Raw genomic sequence first — 19,486 nt, 5'->3', positions numbered from 1 at the left:
TTACGTCTCTTTGTGGTTGTTTTGTATTCTTTGTGATGGTTTATTGTTTCTTTGTAGGCATTTTGCATCTCTTTATGGTGGTCTTGCATCTCCTATGGGACGTTTTGTCTTTTTGGGTTTTTTTTTTTTTGTCTATTTGTGTGTCTCTTTTTAGTAGTTTTGCTTCTTTTTGTTGCTGTTTTGCATCTTTTTTGGTGGTTTTGTATTTCTTTGTGGTTGTTTTGCATCTCTGTAGTCATTTTGTATCTTTTTATGTGTGGTTTGCATCACTTTATACTTGTTTAGCTTCTTTTATCAGTCCTTAGCATCTCCTTGTATTCATCTGGTGTTTATATGGATGCTGTGTGCTTCTTCTTAGTAGTTCTGTTTCTCTTACTGCTTGTTTTTATTTTTTATGTGATGATTTTGCATCTTGTTGTGGTGGTGGTGTTGTAACTCTTTGTGATGGTTTCTCCCCTCTTTTTTAGTTGATGTGCCTCTTAACATGGGCCCAGGAGGTGTGTGCAGTCGGTGTGTCCATGGTGACACTGGAAAATACAGGACAATAAGTCTCCTTTACAAGGTGAGTTCAGGCTTTTTTAAAAACCCAAGTTGAATTGTAAAGTGAGGACAGAAGGCCTTAAAGCTGCTGACTAGTAGCATGATAAATTATTTCATGATAATTTCATAATTAAGCAACTTTAATATTTGAAGTGGGACTTTAGGCACTAATTTAAAATGTGCCCTGTGTTCCCATAGTGCTCCACGGTGCATGTTCATATCTGAAAAACAAATATATTGACTAAATAAATAAGTAATGAATTAAAGAAACTAAGAATATACACAATATCATCTATACTTTCTTGTCTTGTTGATCATTTCTTATAACCAACAAAAAAATGCCTCCACACACTCATACACACATTTGATATTATTTTCAGTGTGTATTGTTTAAGGTTTTGCAATATGACGATAAATACTGTAGGTAAATAGAAATATATAGAGCTGTCATACTTCTCTTGCACACAGTAATTTATATTGTGGAAAATGCTGCAGGCTAATAGTCAGGACTGCTTTATTGCAATATTGGATGTTTATGTGATATTTGCATCAGTGTGATGAAGTACCTTTATTTATCGTACATTTAATTTGCTGAAGTAGTAGTAGAAGTAGAAGTCAAGCATTCAAAATTTAATTTGAGTAAAAGTATGGGCAATAAAATAGACAAAAGTCACAGTATTTTTTGCCCCCTGTGTGATATTTAATTATACATTTAGGATATTATTGATGCATTAACCATATCAACAGCATTTTAATGCTGTAACTGTCAAGACTGAGCTGATGCAACTACTTTATATTGTTTGAGTAATTCAGTATACAACAATGCATCCTATTTTCTGAACTGATTATATGTTTTGAATCTAGAACCAAAATTTGAAAAGTAAATAGTAACTTGAGCTTTAAAATTGACGAACTGGTGTGGAAAGTGTAATATTTCTATATGAAATGCAATGGTCATGATTTATAAAGTAACAGAAAATGGAAATGCATAAGTGAAGTACAAGTACCTCAAAAATACTCTGAATGTCTTTCCACCCTGAGGATAACTCACCTTTTATCCATTTATTATGTCAATAAATGGTTTAATATTCTATATCATGGTACATATAGAGACAAATTTATTGATATCATAATATATAATTACATATAGAGTACTACACCAGAGGATTTTATCCATATCGCTCTCTCCTAGTATTGTTTTACATGTTCTTAAACATGTTAGTATTTCCTGCTCCACAGTGAGTGCATTTACACAAGCTAACATTAAATCCATACACTGTAATATCAAACATTTTAACAGAGGAGCATATTGTCTCACAGGATTTGCAGTGTTTGTATAAACACGTGTGGTCAGCGGACACCTGTCCCATCACTGCCCATCAACAATACAGCAGATGGTGGCGATGCATAATGATATACTAAAACCTCTGTCTGGTTTATGAAACAAGCAGCACAACTAGTTTGTCAATAGATTCTTTGTATGAACCTCCAGGGAAAGAGCATTTTCTGATAATGGATTTGGGCATAAAGCCTAATGTGTTTGGTTTGATACAGATTTTTTGTTTGGTATGGAAGTATAAAAGCATTATCCAGAGCAGAGATGTCTGCAGAGGAACAAAAAGGCCACAGGCTGTAATTCAGGACAAACCACTGTGAAGGACCTGAGAGTTCACTTCATGTTATTTTGGATTCATTTGAAATGAGAGGGCGCCACCTACTGGCTTTATTAAATCCCTCAACAGGCTGTGAGTTTCTGCTGTCAGTCTTTTTCTTTGGACAGCTTTGTTGTGTCTCATTTAGACCTTTTTCTGACTGTACTTCAGTCATTTATTCAAACCTTTATTTAAGATTTGAGAAATCAACTGAGACAACTCATTTTCAATGATACGGAGCATGAACAAAGATATTATAAACAATTAAGCAAACAAGTAACAGTGAAAATCTAAATAAATCACACAAAACAACAACAAACAATAATAGCTAAACATTTAAATACATAATAATAAACATATTATGGTGTAGAAGTAAAAACATTTACACTCCATTAAAACAAGATCTGAAAAAAGGCATTTAAACAGCTGTAATGGTGGAAAAGTGTTCAAGTCTAAGTTTATTTTTCAGATTATTCCATGTATAAGGTGTACTTCTGACTGAGGGAATGTTGATCAACAAGTTATTCTGTGATCGAGTACCAAGATTTTGTGAGTTCAGAGTTAAAAGGGATAAAATATAGGATGTTTTAAAGCTTTGAAAAAGATGCTTCCACCTCATATTTATTGATAGTATAGAAAAGGCAACAGCACCAAATTAAATCCCCAAGTGACAAAAGTCTTCGACACCTTTCAGGGTTTTATTACCAGAATTTTAGAAATACTGTAAAACATCAAATAAAAGCCTAGTCCGATTTAGACACCCAGTCTCTTTTACTATCCCGGTGTGGCTGCACAATTCGATAAATGCCTGTTTCCATTCTTTGGATGCATAAATTCAGGTTTTTGGCTACCTGCTGGAGTTAATGTTAGTTAGCTGCTTAGATCACGTTTACAAATATGTACATGTGATCAAACGTTTGTAAATATGGACATGCTACACACATCGTACGCTTGGTGAGATTCTCACAATTTAACAATTCAGTTAATTTTACTGGCACCATGAGCACCAAAGAAGACAGTATTATCAGCATAGTAAACAAGACAAACACACACACACACACACACACACACACACAAAGAGATAAAAGCAAAAGGAAAAAAGTCTAGTGAATCACATTCAAAATTATATATTCTGAATTATTTTACAGAATTATTATTATTTTTGAGATTTTTTTTTTCAGGTATTTTTTTCTCACTTTGTTCTATTATTATTATTATTATTATTATTATTATTATTATTATTATTATTATTATTATTATTATTATTATTATTATCATTATTATTTATCATCATTTATGTTTTTGTTTTTTTTAATTTAGTCCATTTTCTTGTACTGGGGTTATGTTCCTTTTGTTGCTTATTACCTTCTTCCCATGCTTTTGAAAAGAAAGAAAGACAATTTGCCCAGGTTTCAAAGGGTTAAATAAATAAATTGATTGTATTTCCAATCTTTACTGAGCAACAGTTTTAAAGGAAATAAAAGCCTGTCTTACACAGACTCCTGTCCCAAATTTAAGCCTGTTGAGGTCAATGATTTATGCAAATAATAGCCTCCACTACTGATTGAAATTTTACGGTACAAATCAAAGTTGCAAATAATAATTGAGCTTTCCCAGACCATGAAAATACCTTATTGGAATTCTTACTTTGGTCGGTTTTGCCCTTTAAGAGCACAGCAGACAGTTCAGCTCACCGCAAATATTTCTGAACTCCTTCTTTTTGATATGATTATTATGATTATCTTGGTGATACCAGAACTTTCATTTCTCTGCTTCACTGCCAACTTATTTATGATAATAATGTAAAAAGAAAAGGAAAATAAGGGTGAGGTTGTATTTGTAAGTTATGACAAAATCTGAGTCATCAGTAATAATATGATAAAATGATCCACCTCCCCGGTTTGAACACAGTCTTTGTGTTTGTAAGATTTTTAACGATTAGACTTATTTAAACAATTCAAGTTAAGAGTTGTTGAGTCAGCTGGTATTAAATTACATGAAAATAAAACATGAATGTAAGTCTGATACTCTGGTTCCTGGGAAATTCTTCTATGATCTCTGTGAAGGTCAGAGGTCACAGGCACCGTATTAATTAAACCCAAGAGATTCACATGGATTTAACATACAGAATTTGATGTGATACCATTAAATCTGTGCTATAACAGAAAAAAAACAAAGATTATCAAAGAAATCTGCTCAAAATCTGAACATTTCACAACAAATCTTCAAAGCTGCTGCACATCAGCCTTTGAGATGCATCTCTCTCTTCAATTATTGTGTTTCCAAACACATTTAAGGCTCAAACAGACACTTATTATAAATACTTGAGATGAAGTGTATTAGCTGTATCTTGTAAACTATGCAAATGTTGATTAATTCTCATGTTTCTCCTAATCAGAAACTATGAGTACTCATTGTTAGACATTTCCATAATTTGTACAGTTATTGGTGCTAAACCACTTTGAATACAGTGAATTTTAAACTCTGTTAACCAAGTAAGTGCAGAATGTGTGTAATTTAACCATATAAATTAATAATACAGATTGGAAGGTCAGTTTTTTTTTTTGTCACAGGCATATTTTGAGAGTACTGTGACTCTATACAGATATCAAATTAGAAAATTACTTTTATAGACTTTTTTTGTGATAAAAAAATCAATGACTGTCAAACTTCATTTTTACACCACTCGCCCAGCGTTGTATAAAAGACGGGAGTCACGTTGGTTCTGGTGTAACAGGATTAGTTTTCCGGTTACTAAAAGCTGCAAAGGTCTTAATACAATGTAACTGTTCCCATGAAACAGGATTGTTCTCATTCTTAATACAAAAGATAGACATACTGGAAAGTGATGCAAAAAATGTATTTAAGGATCAGTTAGCCCAAATTACAAAAGATAAAAGATAAAAAAGAGGACATTTATTTGGGTTTTTTCTGTTTAGGTTTTGAGATTCTGCCCTCTGAGACTTTCCTGTCTCCATCCATAAGTGGAGGTGACTGGAATTGTATTTGTGAGCTCACAGCACTGAAAAAATGTACAATTTAACAAACGTCTTTTTCCAGGAACAATATCCCCGTTAAATACAGACTTCTTTTTCAGTATTTCTTCCATAGTTCGACAGAAAACTGTTTAAAGAGGTATTTGGCTTAAGCAGAGTAACCTGTTTCTGTTTTTGTTGCTTTTGTTGCAACAAACTGCAATACTGCAATAATTGGGGCAATATTTCAACCTCAACATTTCCCTGTTATTCAATGTGTGATATTCTTCCAACTCTTGACTGTAGACTATATTTAACATGTGTCACATATTATATATATTGTTATTGTTACTATTTATATATCTGTTGTTCATTTCTATTTTTATATTTTGAACTTGCATACTAGTTGTATACATTGCATTGTAGCATAGGGCATAGTTTTATATTTTATTTTACACACTCAGCACATTATACATATTTATACATTTAAATATTCACATGCTAGTGCTAACTTTCTATTACTTTATTTCTTTATAATTATATTTTGCATGCTCAGCATATGCAGTACATTCTTCTGTTTTTAAGTGTTTACATACTATTGCTAATTGTTTACTACTGTATTTTTTATGTTATACTTTTATACACTTGTACTGCTACTTATTTTTTCTGTGCTGGTATTAGAGCAACTGTAACAAACCACAGTTACTCCCCGGGATCAATAAGGAATTTCTGATTCTGATTGTGAAAATTCTGGCTGGGTTAAAGCTGCTGGTTAGTTTTCCTCCAAAACCAGTAAACTGAAGGACAATAAAGACTGTTTTCTTAATGCAAGTCTATGACAAATACAGTATTTTATAGTGTTTTTCCATTGGAAAAAAAAGGCAAAGAAAAGTGGATGGACTGTATTCTGATCTTTTGGACTGTAATGATTTTAGATTACCAGTGAGGTTAAAGGCTGGGTGGAGGAATAGGAATGATTTAAGCCACATAGCAGACTGATCTGGTCCAGATGTGCTTTCCACTTGGCACCGCTGGCCTTTACTCAGCACTGGCACGGGGAATATGAGCCGAGCACGTTGAGGTGTGGCACTGATGGTACGGTTACTGTAAGATGGCAAAGATATTGATGTTCTGTTGATATTTGAAACTGTTTGGTCAACATTGTTATGGCTGGAGATGACCTGCATTTTTGGCTAATAAAGGGGATTCCCAGTGGGACAGAATTATTCAGGAGAATTTGAAAAACAAAAGTCTGTCTTGGACACTGAGATACTTTGTGTGGAGAAAACATTTTATGACTTTAATGACTAAGTATGATCATGGTCAGCAATTTGCAGGCTTATTTTCAACAAATGTGAGTGTGCTGCATGTTGGCTGTTTGTATGCGGGTGTCCATTTTATTCTATACTAATTAAGATAAGTGATAAGGTTAAGTGAGTGGACCTTAAATCACATTTTTGTTAAGATCAATCTATTCTGTTGTATTCCTTTGTATCATATTTCATTATTATAATATATTAGAGGTGTGGACTGAGTCACATGATTCTGACTTGAGTCAGACTTGGCTCTCAAATTCGATGACTCCACTTGATAAAATCAAATAAGACTTGCAACTTGACTTTCACACCAGTGTCTCATGGCTTGATTAGACCTGAGCCATTTGACTTGAAAATGCTCGATACCTTCCCAAAGCCCAAAGATTAAAAAGTATGTCTATGTTATTTTAAAATCAGCCATTAAGATAATTTCATCCTTGTGCAAAAACAATGCGGTGGTCAACAAAGAAAAAAACTGAGGCAACAAAAACATTTGGATCGAAACTTACAGACAAAGCTGAACAAATTCAAACAAACTTGTTTTAACAATAAAGTACAAATTGTAAAGGCATTCATGTTTTTGGTAAATATAACATATTATTTCACTTGTTAAATTACATTACATTTGGTAAAAAGCGTATTATGACTATTCATTACTTGAAACTCAAAGTTTAGGTTGTGGGATTTGATTTGACAGGACTTAACTGCGTTGACTTAGAACCTGACTTGAGAGATTTCCATCATGAACTGGGACTTGACTTGGGGACTTGAGTGCAAGGACTTAAGACTTGTTCTTGCAAAACAATTTGAACCCACTTCTTTATATTATATTATATTATTATATTATATTATATTATATTATATTATATTATATTATATTAAATTATATATTATATTATATTACATTACATTACATTACATTTATTGTATTGTATTGTATTGTATTGTATTGTACTATATTATATTATATTATATATATTATATTATATATATTATATTATATTATATTTTATATTACATTACATTACATTACATTACATTATATTATATTATATTATATTATAATTTTATTTGACATTATATTATACATATTATATTACATTATATTTATGTTTTATTTTATTACATTGATATCAAACTTTTGCAGCTGTTGTTTCCTCTCATCATTTGTGTTCCTGAACGCACCCCTGTCGCTGTGTGCGCGTTCCCGCAGCCGCTCTGCGCGTCCCAGTCATGTGACAGCACTTCACCACGCCTGCGCAAAGAAATACAAGATGGCGGAGAGTGCGGAACTGAAGGTAAGGCGCAGCCTGAAATCGTTATAATTTTACTCGGTTACCGAGCGTTTGATTGTCAAGTCACAGCGCGCGGCTGTGATTTAAGCCTCGTGGGGCTGAGATGTTGTCACATGTTGATGTTTATCGCTCAAACGCAGCGGCAACTTTATTGAATCCGCGAGCGCCAAAGCTTGCACGAGCATGTTTATGTTGATATTGAGACGCGCTGGTTTGGCTGAACGGACCGTTTTCAGCTGCTGGCGGGGCGGCTTTCACTTTATAACCATCACCTGTGTGTTGTTTTAACGCGGGAGACAGCGGTCCACTTCAGGACACATGGACTGTCTCTGTCTCTGTGTTTGGGTCATGTTTTGAGGGAAGAAAAACGTTGGCTGGAGAGGTTTTTTATGGCGCGGGGAGCCTCGAGACTGTGTTTGAATGTGACAGCGGCGTCATGTTTGGAAACACGCACACATGGACGGTTATCTCTCACACATGAATGATGATAAAGTTTACTCCTGACAGAGCGTGTGTGCAGCTGCAGCAACGTTACCTGCTCATTAGACTGATACCTGCGCCGCACTTTACCTGTTGAATCAGAATCACCTCTGATGGCCGAGTGCGTGTACAAATACACAGAATTAAACTCTGTTATTTTGCATTGTTCTCAATACACAGAAATAGACATAATAACCAAGAACAAGGACAAATAATGATAAAGATGATACAGGACCGTTATTAGGAGTGGGCATCACCAGAGGACGTACGATACGATATGACGGTAGCTACTTTGACTAAGTCACGTTATAATATTATTGTGATGTTAAAAATGTTGCGATGTGTATTGTGATAACATATTTAGAGTTATGGAAAACCTGGAAAAGTCATTGAATGTCACAATCAAATTCCAAGGTCTGGAAAAGTCATGGGATTTTGTTGTTTGTAATTAAATAGCTATAGTAATCTGTTGGGATAACCTTCCGTGTAACTTAACATGCATTTATTTCTGTAGTATTATATAGCTTTAATGTATTTTTACCATCAGAATTCTTACTCCATGTATGCTGAAGAGCTGAAAGTATGTTTGAACAGAGTTTAAATCTTACATGTTTATACATTTATTTAAAAAAAAAAAAAAAAACACTTGGCAAGTATGGTGAGATTTATCTATTTTTTTAATATGGGTCCTTGAAAGTCATGGAAAATTTTGGAAATTTTGCCCATGACACTGTGTGGGAATCCTGTATATTACCTTTTTTATTTGTATTGAGCTGAAGAGGAAATTATATATCTCTTATTATATGAGTGATTTCCGTTTATGTAAAAGAAGCTGAAATAATATGTTCACAGCTAAAGGGGAAAAAAATAACTATAAAAAGGCAAATAGGAACTAAGTCCACGACTTTCTTAACCTGTTCTGTTCTTCATCCCTTCCCCTTGTGGCTAATACCTTTTTCAATTGCAAATGATATCCCTAAAGGAAAACTTTGTCAACATCTGTCTGTTTTTATCTAATATGATTAATTTAAAAATGTTTAATGAACTGAAAAAAACAATTGATTTTAATCTAGTAAACTACCAAAAGTTTTGGAAAAAATTTTATTTTTATAATAAAAATTTTTAAACAATAAAAAATGATACTTGTCATCTGTGTGCTGATACAATATAGCCATGCAAAAATATCATGATACTATGCAATATCAATTTTTTTCCTCCACCCCTAGTATATATGGATATTATATGAATATATATTTAAAGTCAGCAATGACCAACGATAAACTAAACATCAACCTGTCCATACAAGTCAACTGATCTTTAGGTTTTAACTATACAAATAGTACAAAGAAGTAAATGATACAGGCATAATAAACATGGATAAACCATCTATCAGCAGTGTCCAGGTGATAATCTCTCAGAGATTCACAGTCATACAGTAGTGGAAGAAGTATTAAGACCTTTTACTGAAGTAAAAGTACTATTACCACACTGAAAATACTCTGTTACAAGTAAAAGTTCTCATTTAAAACCGTACTTTAGTAAACGTAAGCATTAATAGCAGAATTGACTTCTAGTATCAAAAGTAAAAATACTCTTTGTGCGGTAAAATTTTCCCTGTAAGTATTTTATTATTATATTTGATGTTTTTTTTTTCATTAATATTATCGCTGTGCTCATGTGCATGTTGCATTTACTGCTGTGGGTGTTTAAGGTTGTGCTTATTTTAACTACATTATGTAGCCTGCTGTTGAGTTATTTATTCTACAGCAATGCATCATGTTATATAAGATCATCATTTGTTTGTAGCGCCGCTGTTCTTTGAGAACCATGCATTTATAAAAAGTCAGTTTTTCCTGAGCAGAAAAACAGCCCTGTTTTCAGCTTCGGGACGATGTATTTTTGAACGGATCCATTTTTTAAGTAGTTTATTTAGTTTAAGACGTAGTTTAATAATTCAGTTAATCGGGAAATTAAATTTTTTTTTGATACGAAAGTAAACTAAAATAAATTAAGTGGAGTAAAAAGTACAATATTTGTCTCTGAGATGTAGTGAAGTAAAAGTATAAAATGGAGATATTCAGTAAAAGCACAAGTATCTCAAATGTGCTCTGAAGTACAGTAGCTAATCGAGTAAATCTACACTGGATATTCATGCACCTTGCCTTCACATGACTGTGTTTGCTCACTGAAACGCTGTTTTAATTTAACTTTCTAAAGCGGAGTTGGAACATATCTAGCAGGTATTGATCAGAGTCTTGGGGCTATTTTTAGACTTTCCCCCAGTGTGTTTCCACTGCCTGGCCGGGATCTGTGGATCTATACGTGCTTCTTTGTGCCAGCTGCTGTTGGGCTGCACAGACTGTAATGAAGCTGCAGCCTCTGCCTCCTGTGAAGCCAGATGTGGTCTCACTGTGGTATATTATAGGCTTTCCATGATTAATGAAAGTGCAGGTCTTTGAGGAGAGATCGTTACGGTTTCTTAAACTTCGGCATTTGCCTGCTTTTTCATAATGTGAGTCGAATATTTGGGAGCATAGGGCAGCAACTGAAGATTGTTTTCATTGCCAGCAAATCTATTGACTGATTGTATTTCTCAGATAATAATGTTTGCTTGTTTAGTTTAATCAACAGTCAGAAACCTAAGATGTTTAATTTATTATAAGAATAAGAAAAACAGCAAATACATACAATTGAGAGTCTGTTTTCATTTTTAGGTTCATACTTGTATTTTGGGTTTTGACAAGAATATTTCTATTGTTTACATGCTGTAATGGTAAAAAAAACACTTATTTTCCTCACGTTTTCTGCCTAAATATGCCTGTATTCACCCTCCGTCTGAAAAGCTCCGTTTTAGCGCCTGTCGTTTTTTTTTTTAAAGATTATTTTGGAAGCTTTTATTTGCCTTTATTTAGACAGCTTAAGTGTGAAAGGGGGAGAGAGAGGGGATGACATGCAGCAAAGGGCCGAGGCCAGATTCGAACCCACAGCCGCCGCGGCGAGCTACTGGGTGCCCCATAGTCTCTTTAAGCCTCCCTCACGAAAAAGCTCAGTCTGCTCTGATTGGTCAGTGTTTCCAGGTCTTCCACATCTGTGCTCTCAGTGTCCCTGCGCCATTTTTGCATCTGCATGTGGAATAACTGTAACGGCACTGCAGCGGCAGTTTATGCCTTTAGATATGACATCACAATTTCACCAAAGTCTCGATGGCTCCGTAAATCGCACATTCAGTACATCGTTTGAACCTCTAATTTTTCGGAAAACGCCTGGATGAAGAGAAAGAAAAGAAAGACGTGTAAAATGTTTTTTTTTTTCTGAAATATTATCTACTTCGAATAAGGCTTTATGCTATTGTCCCTTGGTGTTTTCCAACTAATAAGTCCCACTTCTAGTCACCTGCAATGTCTTTTTTCAAGACAATGATTAGGTTGAGATAATAAAAAACAAAAATGTCCATTCAGTGTGTCCAAACCTCTGTAACTCAATGACAGTATAACTTAGTGATTCAGATTGTTTGTTAATCGACTTTAGAGTGTTACATTTCAAAAGAGACCATGTTTTGCATGTAATAAAGATGATAAAAGAGCAGCTTTCAGTTCTCTTTGGGCACATTTCTTGTATAGGCGTTTTAGGTGAATTTTACAGGAACTGAAAATGGAAAAGGTTAAAGGCACAGTTTCTGAATACGGACTGTGTGCATACCTCTTTGGAGTGAGTGTTTATACTTTAATAGTTTTTATATTACACCTGTACCTGCTTAATTATTAAAAGTGACATGAAAATCCAACTTTTTCCATATGGGGACATTTCATTTCCCTGTGGTTTCAGTTCTGTCTGTGAGTTCTTGGACTGTTGGTCAAACAACAAGAATAACATCCTACTCAGCTCTGGCAAGGTGCAATGGGCATTTGTTCTTACATCTTTTTAGGTTTTTATTTTGATTGATGATCGAGGTGTTTTTTGTGGGATGCTGCTGTTGATAAGGTTGAAAATGTTGGAGATTTTGTGTCTGCACTAACATGAAGGAAGTCATAAGGCTGGTCTGCTTGTTCTGTGCATAAATGTTAAACTGACACTGAGGCGCTGACTGAACAGTAATGAACCACAGAGAAAGCTTTTTATAGATGTATCAATAGCTTATTTCAGTATGGTATTCGTAGCACCACACAAGCACTGAACAGGGACAGCATTTGACGAACTGGTTTAGGACATTGTTGTGGAACAAGTGAGGTTTGGTTCAGCAGTGATTAACTGGTGATTGATTTGTCTCTAGCTAACCTGCTTTAAGTGTTGTGAGGGTGTGAATCACTTACAGTTTGCTGTGGACTTAAGAGGCTAACTGAATGAAATTAAATAAGGTGGCAAACATGCTGACAGAGGCATTATCTGGACCTTTTTGTCATTCAGAGATGCAATTTCAAACTCTGGGAGAGCCTGTTTTGAGTCTATGAAAAGATGAAACCTTGAACCTTGTTGCTAATTGATTTGCTGTACTCGTTATTTTGAAATGTGCTTTTGCTTTGTGTCCCAGATTAGTGTAATTGTAAAACCTCTGCTCAAGTGTGAGATCTGCAAAGAGGAGGACCTGTTTAAAATGCTGGTTTGGACTTTTCTTCTCACAGGAATTCATGATTGAACAGCTTCTGAAAAGATCTTGTAGGTAGAAATATCTCTAACCTGAGCTCGACATAACTCCTCAGGAAAGAGTTATACTTTGAACGTTAAATGTTAAATAAGTGAAGCTTCTAAACTTTGTCTGTTGAAACAATTTACACAAAATATTCAACCAAATGCGCAACGATGAGACTCATAAACAAGCCCTCCATCCTCAGCAATTTACATATTTTATCAGTTTTCATTGTCATTGAAGGACTTAAAAGACAAAAAGAGACATAACAAGCATGGGAACAGAGATTGAAACATTCTTTTATTTTTTAATCCAGGCCTTTATATATTGACTGCAACTACTTATTATTTTCATTATTGATTAATCTGCCCACTCTTTTTTACTTTTTTCCACAGAATTAAAATCTTTGTGTAGCCTTTTTAGTTTTTCAGCTGGTGTGTGGTTGTCGCTCAATCTATGTCCCCTGTCCAAATTTTGGACATTTTTGCTGGTCTGTGAACGCAATGCAGGTGGAGCTCCTTGTGAGTAGTTTTTTGCCTCAGCAGCAGTTTCAGAGATTTAGTCACGTGATGGATAATTGGTCTGGTAATCTGGTCAGAGTAGATTCGACCAAGTGCAATTAAAAAGTGTCACTTTCACCCCGCCTAGCGTTCTGCTGCTCTGTCTGTGCCCAGAGTACAGTCTGCACTCCAAGAGCTCAATAACTGAACTGTATGTATAATCCAATAGGGATCCTAGTGAATGGTCCAGCTCCAAAAATAAAAAATCGATGTGTAGTGGCAGATTTTTTAATTATGGCAGGCCAGCACAAAGAAATGAATGTGTGGGGAACCCTGGATTAATCACTCTGTCAATGAAATGTCAGAAAATTGTGAAACATGTCTACTGTCATTTCCCAGAGCCAAAGGTGCATCTTCGAAAAGCATGTTTTTCCCCAAAAAATTAAACTCAATTCAGTTTATTATAACATATGACAAAAAAGAAACAAATTCTCACATTTAAGAAAAGATACCAGCACACTTTTGACTTTTTTTGCTTAAAAAATGACATAAAGAATTATTTGATTATCGTTACAGTTTTTTGTAGATCAATGAATCGATAAATTGACAAATCACTGCAGCTCTGTAATAAACATATAAAATAATTCAAGGTTTGATCAGTCAGTTTAGGACCTGACAAGTAACTGTGATCACTTATGTTCAATTCAGTTCATAATAGCCTAATATCACACGTCACAATTTGCCTCAGGAGGCTTTACAAGATACGAAACTCTGTCTTCTTAGACCCAGAACAGCAGATAATGAAAAACTCCCCTCCAAAAACCATTTAACGGGGAAATAAATGAAAGAAACCTCATGAAGAGCAACTGGAGACTTCTGTGGTTGTCATTAGTTTGTTTATACTACCATTACAATTGTTAGTTTTTTGGTTTTATTATCATAATTTATGTCAAGACTCTCAATCAAATAATGCACCAGAATTACCCCTCAAACCACTCCTGACTGTGTGCCGTCCATCCTGCCTACGAGCACATTTAATAATGTTTTTAAGCATTAATGTTGCAGAAGAACATCTCACCTTTTCTGAACACAGTGCACACACTTAAAGACTTGACACAGACGTGAGACAACAAGTTACAAGATACTGATAAGCGGTGTAAAAATGCTGCTAACAGTTCGGGGCGTTTCACGATACACCCATGATATTTTTAACACAGCTAAAAAACAGCACAATATCACTTATTTTGTCTCATTTTTTTCCTCTTTTGCAAAAGGTAGAATTGGCTTGTATTCATGTTTGACAGTTCACATATTGCAATTATAAACATGAAAAGAAAAATGAAAGCCACTTTTTTAACAAGCAGGTCTTTTTTATGCATAAACTCAAAGTGAAGAATAAAGAAAGTTTTAGTGAGAAGTTTGTCAGTTAAAGCGCAAATGTCTGAACTTGGTTAAAGTCCGTTTACCACACACCCCAATATAAGCCTCCGCACAAACTATTTTTAGATCTAGAGTAGGACAAGGACATTTTTTAGCACCGTGAGCTTGTCAACTTTTTCAGGCTGCTGTTCTGACAGTTGAAAGCACTGATGGATTGTCTTTAATTTGATTTTGTTGCATTTAATAAATGCAAACAAAAAAATGTTGACTTTTTTGAGTCATAACTGATCAGATTTAATACAGATCCATTTTTGAGCTCCGTAGTTCACACAGATTTTTGTTGTGCGATTCATTGTGCTGTTACATCAGTATTACTGATGCAACAACAAGGCATTACAGACATGTTCATGTTGTAATGTTACAGCAATCATAATGATCCATTTCCCCCCTTTGTCTCCTTTGTTGTGTGAATTTCCACATTAGGACGAGAAAAGCTTAAATAATGAAAAATGAGCCCCAGAAGCTGCGGTACATCAGGGCGTTTTACTGCTGTTTTCACTCCTGAGATAAAAATGTGTGTGTTTTTAATGAGTCTCTTTTGTCCATATGCATCATGTGGTGCAGAGGGCTGAAAACGGGCCGTGATGTAGTGCACTGGGCTGGCCTAACTCGGTTTTCAGGCTGCAAACATACAACGGTGACAGTGTGGCAGCATTCAGCAGACCACCAGAAAGAGAACGAGACAGTTCAGAAGCTGCTGAAGCAAAGAATATTATTAAAAAGGAAAGTTAAAAAATATAACACTGCTCACTACAATAACATGTAGGCATGCACTGAATTAATATTTGCATTATTGGCTAAACTGTTGTTTCTGTTCTTGCTTAAAGTATAACTTCACATGCAAAATGACCATTTTTTGTGTTACCTTTAGTTTGTGACAAAAAAATTTGTTTTTCTTGTATATCTCCACAGTGAGCAGAAAATCCAAAAAAGGCACTCCTTTATGAAATGAAGTAAACTGGGGATGCTATATCAAAACTCCTTTTACATCTCGCACACAACTAGTGCATCATAAGCTAAGTTCCATTTATCCAGCAGTATGCTCACTTTTCCCTCAGGCATTTCTGCTAAAACATTACAATTTAAAACCTGAATATAAACAGTCTTAGCACGGCCGAGTAGCGAGCTGAAGCACTCTCAAGGTGCTCTACTGATGGGCGAAATGTTTTATCTTGTAACGTTTTAGTAAAAATGCATGCGTTTGGAAAGTAGTACTGAGGATAGAGATAAATGAGACTTGGATTATACTCCATGAATTGTATGAGAGTGTGTAAACAGATGTTTAAATATAGTTTTGCTGTTGTCAAACATGGTCCCTAAGAAGAATATTCGCCTTTTTGGGATTCTCTGTTCATGCTTAGGCATGCGAGAAAAACAAAACTTTCTCCACTAATTCAGCAGAACATAAATATCAGTTTTGCAGCTGATTATTCATTTAAAAGATTAATCCTTTCTCTATGAAACTGAAAGAAAAGCAGCAAACTTTTACAGATAGGAATCAGAAAATGGATTTTCTTTTCAAATTATCAACTGAAAATAGTTTATACATAATGTAATATCCTTTATTTAACCAGGTTTAAGATTTTGTGTTAATGGTTTATCTTTGGCATGATAGTTCAGCCTGATCTGCTTTATTGTCTCAATTTCAATTAAAAAAATGTTTGTCCTCCAGAGTGGCAACGATGGGCAAAATTATCTAGTTTTATTCCAAAAACACTTGTAATCTTGCAGTAGGGCTTCAGCTTTGCAAGGCTTATAATATTTTTTGTTGTCAAATAAGAAATGTGACAATATTTGTTTTGATTAATTGTGTGGTCTGTAAAATGTCAGAAAATGACAAAAATTACCCATCACACTTTCTCAAAGTGTCTTTACTAAATAAAAGCAGCAAATGTTTGATTGAGAATGTTTCTGATTTCTGTTTGAAAAATGACTTAAAATCATTTCAGCTCTAATGTTTATTGGTTTGCACTGCTGCACTTTTTGTCCGTAGCTGCCTCAGGCTGTATTTTATTATAGCTTATACACCAAATTGGTGCATAAATCTGTGATGCAGGCTTCTTAGACAAAATCTGTGCTTGTGAAAGCCTCTGATGTTGCCAGGCCCCCCAGATGTGTCCTGTTGCATCGCATTTTGTTTCGCAGGAGTCCCGATCCACCTCAGCTTCTTTGAACTGTCTCCTCTCTTCTCGGGAGCTGCTGCAGCAGCAACCTGGCAATACAAATAACTGTCTGTGCGCTGGCGGCTTATAGGTGGAGACAGTCTATTTGTAGAGCCTGTGGCTAGGTTAATCCCTAATGATACAGGCCCTCTTCTAGGCTCCCCTACATCCTCTCAACACCTGCCTATTGCTCTTGTTGTCATTGTCATTATCGCTGCAGTTAATTTTCAGTTTAAAGAGAATTAGACGTTGGAAGTCAAGAGAGTGAATGATAACTATTCTCAGCTGTTGGTGTATTTAAAGCTTACATGCATGCACAGATGTTGGCGTGTGTTTTTTTGAGTCTCATACTCGGTGATTAAGAGTTAGATTTTGTGGCATTTTACAGCATCCTCTCAGACACCAAAGTACTGGAAAAATCAGATTGGTAAACAGAAGAATGTATAAAACTCACAATTTGATACAGATGTTGCACGACGCATCAGCTGCAGAGATGTCAGAGTTTTTTTGCGGTGAACCAACAGTTGGAGAGTTTATTGCCTTTTCACTCAGTCTCAACATTTAGTATTGTTCATCATACAGGCTGCAAGATAAAGAAAACGAGCATGCTTTGAAGGGTGCGTGATATGCTATATGTGATTAATGTTTTTGGATATTGTGATATCTATTTTACTAGTGATAAATATATTATTAGATATTAAAGTGTACTCAGTTCTTTACTCAGACTTGCACAGTACCTGTGCTTGTATATATGTTAAATGCAGTATTTATATTTAAGTTTAATAGTTTCTTAAGAAGCTTTAGTGTTTTTTTTATGTACGAGTGGAAACATATACTGTATTGGGAATGCCAAAGTGACGGTTTGTAAACACATGACGGCACCAATGTTACAGATTACACCAGAAATTTGAGGAGGAAAAGATGTCGGTCGATTATCCGCTCGACATCTGTGTAGAAAGCTGAACTTAGTTACTTCCAATGCAAAGCAAACATTTCCTTCTGCTGCAGTTTCCATTAAAAGCATTTAACTCGCGAAACACAAGTTGACTTTAACTGTCAAGTGATCGCAGAAAATGCAGTGTTTTATGTCACTGAGCTATTCCCAAAAGGAGCCACGCTGTATAATTCTAATGTTACAGTAATGTCTATATCAAAATAAAATAAACAGCGAGGGCTCCGTCTTATTGGCCAGAGTTAACAGCGTGGCATGAATCTGACAGTATAGCTCCCATAGACAGCTTGTAATATAATACCTTGTTACTATATTCAAAGTGCAACATCACAGCCTTTCGCAATGTGTTTATTGCACAAGTGGACAATGCTGTGACGATAAAAAAAACAAACATCCATCCATCCATCCATTTTCTTCCCCTTATCAGGGGTCGGGTTGCGGGGGCATCACAAACAAACACAAAACCACAATATATTGTGCAGCTCTAATTCTTTGACATAACTGTTTGTTCTGTATGTTCAGTCAAGTCAAACCATCAGTTAAGCTCCCATTATTGTCAGATATTTTTTGCCCCGTGAAAGCACATCTCGTCTGCAGCCATCGACTTCTGTTATTCGGCGAGATGGAGCTTGTTCTTAACTCCTGTGGAGATTTTGTTACCCAGTCCTGTTGCCGTGGAAACATGTCACATTTGAGACAGACATGGGTAGGTAGCAGTTTGGAGCTCAATTGTGTGTTTCCAACTGGAAGAAGAAAGACAGACATTTCACTGGCCACCCTCCTGGCAGGTTTTCTTTTTTAGGTTTTTAAATGTTGGAATATCAGAGAGATTTTGGTGTGAATCAAAAGGGATAAATTAATTTTAAAAAAATGTCTTGTGGTCGTGGAAGATTTCTTCATCCTGCTGCAGGCTCGAGGAGTCCGATGTGTTTGTGAGACTGGAGTAAAATCTCAGAGTTTAGTTTTAATTTCAATCTGTAATTCTTAACTCATAATTCACTGATGAGTGGAGTTTGTGAGATGGGTTACTTGAAAGCACATAAACCAGTGGATATCCATATAGAAACAATCATTTGAACAGAATCTGGAACACCTTGCTGCTTAATTTGTAAGTTTATGAGGAAAAAAGTTTTTTTCTCAAACTTTGGCTTTCATCTACAAACATCATATGTGCAATATAGTTGTTGTTTGGAAACAAATATTTTCTGAAATACAGTAACATAGTCAATGGCCTGGTTGCTTAACTGGTTATGGTTAAAAGTGTGACTGGACATTAGTCTATTCGCGTGTCACTTGATACACAGCATAATGATATACTATTTGGCATTGTGTGTATTCTGGGGCGTTTGTCACCTGCATGTAACCTGCATTCCTGCAAGTAAAAGTATTGATAAGAATCATGAATCCTACACCTCTGAGGCTGAGCTCGTTATTTCCTTTTGTTGATGCTGGCGTGTTTTTCTAAGAGTTGTGCGTTGCAAAATAATGAAGTCACACTCAAATGTTGGCGCTGCTGGAAATGTGAAAGGAGAAGGACTTATGGCTTAGAG

At 35.2% G+C, this 19,486-nt stretch overlaps 1 protein-coding gene across 1 annotated transcript in view; it reads left to right on the top strand.

Moving 5' to 3' along the window:
* The first annotated feature begins 7,767 nt into the window (after positions 1-7,767).
* The window catches only part of LOC121946893 (E3 SUMO-protein ligase PIAS1-like), a 68,737-nt gene continuing 57,018 nt past the window's right edge, over positions 7,768-19,486 (top strand). Inside the window, exon 1 of the mRNA XM_042491713.1 lies at positions 7,768-7,781. The gene's annotated coding sequence lies outside the window, so the exon portion shown is untranslated. The remainder of the gene's footprint in view (positions 7,782-19,486) is intronic.

The sequence above is a fragment of the Plectropomus leopardus genome, chromosome 1 (genome assembly GCF_008729295.1).
Source record: "Plectropomus leopardus isolate mb chromosome 1, YSFRI_Pleo_2.0, whole genome shotgun sequence".
NCBI lineage: Eukaryota > Metazoa > Chordata > Actinopteri > Perciformes > Serranidae > Plectropomus > Plectropomus leopardus.
The sequence above is the reverse complement of the archived record's forward strand: the minus strand, read 5'-3'. Positions and strand labels throughout refer to the sequence as shown.